The sequence below is a fragment of the Lissotriton helveticus genome, chromosome 4_1 (genome assembly GCF_964261635.1).
Source record: "Lissotriton helveticus chromosome 4_1, aLisHel1.1, whole genome shotgun sequence".
Lineage (NCBI taxonomy): Eukaryota > Metazoa > Chordata > Amphibia > Caudata > Salamandridae > Lissotriton > Lissotriton helveticus.
In genome coordinates this window covers 367,380,326-367,383,822 of record NC_136063.1, presented here as the reverse complement: position 1 = coordinate 367,383,822, position 3,497 = coordinate 367,380,326, and the positions used below count along the sequence as shown (strand labels likewise).

Here is a 3,497-nt window from a genome sequence, read left to right as displayed (position 1 = left end):
CTACCATTGGTGTTCCTTATTAACAAACCAGAGGGCTGACTGGCGCGTGCAGGCAGCGTGAGCAGTGCTCCTCTCTTGTTTTCTCTTGAGCTGTTTGTCCCCGGGCCTCTCCTCGGGCTTCGCCCCCCAGCAGCGCTCGATGATGCCTTTGAATGGGGCTCCCTGTTTTCTCTTGAGCTGTTTGTCCTCGGGCTTCGCCCCCGAGCAGCGCTCGATGATGCCTTTGAATGGGGCTCCTTGGGCCCCGGGGCTGCTAAAGGCGGGCCCGGTGAGGGACGGCCGCAGGTGATAGGCCACCATGGCATAGAGCACACACTCCCTCTCCCCGCCGATGAAGGGCGTCTCGCGGCTCACCATCTGGCACAAAGTGATGGCGAAGGAGTAAATGTCAGACTTGCGGGTGGGTGGCAGGCCGCGCAGTAGCTCGGGGGCACGGTGTGTGTAGGTGCCGCCAATCTCACACACCTCGGCGGGTTGAGTGCGGGCCTCTCGGTGCTGCAGGTGCAGCGAGCAGCCGAATTCGCCGATTTTGCAGCAGGTGTAGATGCCATGCTGTGCTAGCAGCACGTTGGCGGGTTTCAGGTCCAGGTGCACGATGCTGTGCGAGTGCAAGAAGGTCTGACCCTGGGCCACATCAGGGGCGTAACTGAGGCACCTTGAGGCGCCAGTGTCTATTTCCCAGGGCTGTCCGTCTTCCCCGTAGGCCATTCCAGGGTTTTGGTTGCTATAGATGGGGTGGTGCAAGGTGCAGCTGCCCGTGTACTCCATGATGACAGCGCCCAAGCTGTCAGGATCCTCCGGGCCGCAGGGGCCAGCCGGCCGCCAGCACCCGCACCAGGTTATCTTGGAGGGGCAGCTGTGCCACATTCAGCTCGCCCCAGAAGCTCCGCCTGGAGGACAGCTGGTTTTTTGCACAGCGCTTCACATTCTTCACAGCCACCGTTTCGCCGCGATAAGTTGCTCGGTAGACGTGGCCGAAACCTCCGGCCCGAGAGGTTCCAGTAGCAACACTTCGGACCAGTTGATGGAGCACCAGGCCAGGCGTGGGGGCATGCGATGCTCCCGGCCATCGGAGGAGGTTACGGACAGGGGCCCGCCCTTGCGGGAGAGCGCGAGCTGGCTGCTGCTGTAGGCCTGCAGCTCCACCGATCGCGAGAATTCCCGCAGGGAGGAAGCGCTCGAATGGTACAGGGGATGGCATGCCGGCTCAGAAAGCATGCGCGTTGGAGTCCCTCCACTTCACCACATCGTAAAGTGGACGGAGGCGCCATTAGGTCTACGCACTGATTGTAGGGAGGGCCCCATGCTTCGCATCAACAAGAGACAACTGGAGTCACTTGCTACAGCTCTATCTCAATAGATGCACCTTTATTCTACCCCCATTTTTGCGGACATGAACTGTTGCCTCCTCACCTAGTTCAGCTTTTCTTCTTGAACTCAGATGCACTGCAAAATTGGGGAGAGTGCTGAGGAGCCGCAGCCGACGCGCGAGCAGGCTCCTGAAGCCGGAGTCACAGCCCGTGATGAAGACCACGCGGCCCCTGGGATCGATAGGGTGCTCTGTCCTGCGCCGGCCGCCCAGTGCCAGCCAAGCCAGGGCTGGCACTGCCAGCACCAACATGGCGCACAGTGGACCCAGGCACCTGCAGAGGATGAGCAACAGCAGCGGGAAGCCGGCTGGTATTTTTCGCTTTTCTTGCCTCTGTTCCCTGCTTGTGCGCGATTGTCTTGCCTGTGTGTGTGGCTCTGTGTGTGTGTGTGTGTGTGACTCCATGTGTGTGGGGCTCTGTGTCTGTGTGTGGAGCTCTGTATGTGTGTGTGGGGCTCTGTGTGTGTGGGGGGGCTTTGTGTTTGTAGGGGGCTCTGTGTGTGTGGGGGGCTCTGTGTGTGGGGGGGCTCTGTGTGTTTGGGGGGGCTCTGTGTGTGTGTGGGGGGGGGCTCTGTGTGTCTGGCTCTGTGTGTGTGTGGTGCTATGTGTGTGTGGGGGGCTCTTAGTGTGTGGGGAGGCTCTGTGTGTGTGGGGGGGGCTCTGTGTTGGTGTGTGTGGGGCTCTGTGTGTGTGTGTGGGGGGCTCTCTGTGTGTGTGGGGGGCTGTGTGTGTGGAGGGGCTGTGTGTGTGGGGGGGGTTCTGGGTGTGGGGCTCTGGGTGTGTGGGGCTCTGTGTGTGTGGGGGGCTCTGTGTGTGTGTGGGGTTCTGTGTGTGTGGGGCTCTGTGTGTGTGGGGGGCTCTGTGTGTGTGTGTGGGGGGCTCTGTGTGTGTGGGGGGGTTCTGTGTGTGTGTGGGGGGGCTGTGTGTGTGTGTGTGGGGGGGGGATCTGTGTGTGTGTGGGGGCTCTGTGTGTGTTGGGCTCTGTGTGTGTGTGTGGCTCTGTATGTGTGTGTGGGGCTCTGTGTGTGTGTGTGGGGCTCGGTGTGTGTGGGTGGGCCTGTGTGTCTGTGTGTGGGGCTCTGTGTGTGTGTTGGGGGGCTCTGTGTGTGTGCGGGGGCTGTGTGTGTGTGGGGGGGCTCTGTGTGTGTGGGGGGGGGCTCTGTGTGTGTGGGGGGGCTCTGTGTGTGTGTGGCGGGCTCTGTGTGTGTGGGGGGGGCTCTGTGTGTGTGGGGGGCTCAGTGTGTGTGTGTGTGTGTGTTGGGCTCTGTGTGTGTGTGTCGCTCTCTGTGTGTGGCTCTCTGTATGGCTCTGTGTGTGTGTGTGTGTGTGTGGCTCTCTGTGTGTGGCTCTGTGTCCGCTAATACTCTCTACTACTCTCTCATGCTCACCTATTGCCATTGTAAATGACAATAACATTTATTTATGTTTTAAAAAAACAAAAAATGAAACAAATGCCATTTGCAATGCCAATAGCTCTAACTTTAACAAAGCAGAGACCATTGCATTGTAAATGCTAGTTTATGTGTGCTACTATGATAGGCAGACATACATTTTTGCCACAAACCTTGATGTCAGGAGAATGTGATGCTTAGCTACACACATATAATGTCCCAAGGGCGAGACCTATTGGCTATGCAGCATCAATATGCATTGTTTTGTACCTTATCCAAATCAACCAGTTGATTTTTCCTATGCCATTACATCAGGGTGCACCATAAATTTGCTTTGAGTGCATGCCTTCCAAAATTTACAGCAATTTGTGACTTCTCTGCCTTCCATATTGGTAGGTGGATATGATAGGGTTAGTAGGTAGCATCATATGAGATTGACCTCCGTGTTCGGGGCATGTCTCTCCATCTGAACCAGAGGGGTGTTTACCTGTACATTGTCATCATGTACGTTCAATGGACCTGTTGTAGTGCCATTCAGTGACATTCGATATGAGTCAACTGGAGTCCGTCATTTGTCATAACATCATGCAATTTTGATCTTTTATTTCGGGTCTCTCTTCTCCCCTTAAAAACTCTAGAAGAGACTTCTCTATATCCTATAACCAGGTTCTTTGGATACGTATGGGTAACATACTGAAGAAGTGATTGAAATTGGGTGCTAAATTCACTTTAATAAT

At 56.2% G+C, this 3,497-nt stretch overlaps 1 pseudogene; it reads right to left on the bottom strand.

Annotated features, from left to right (window-relative positions):
* On the bottom strand, positions 1 to 1,201 carry LOC144828001 (serine/threonine-protein kinase mos-like; annotated as a pseudogene).
* Between the last annotated feature and the right edge of the window lie 2,296 nt (positions 1,202 to 3,497).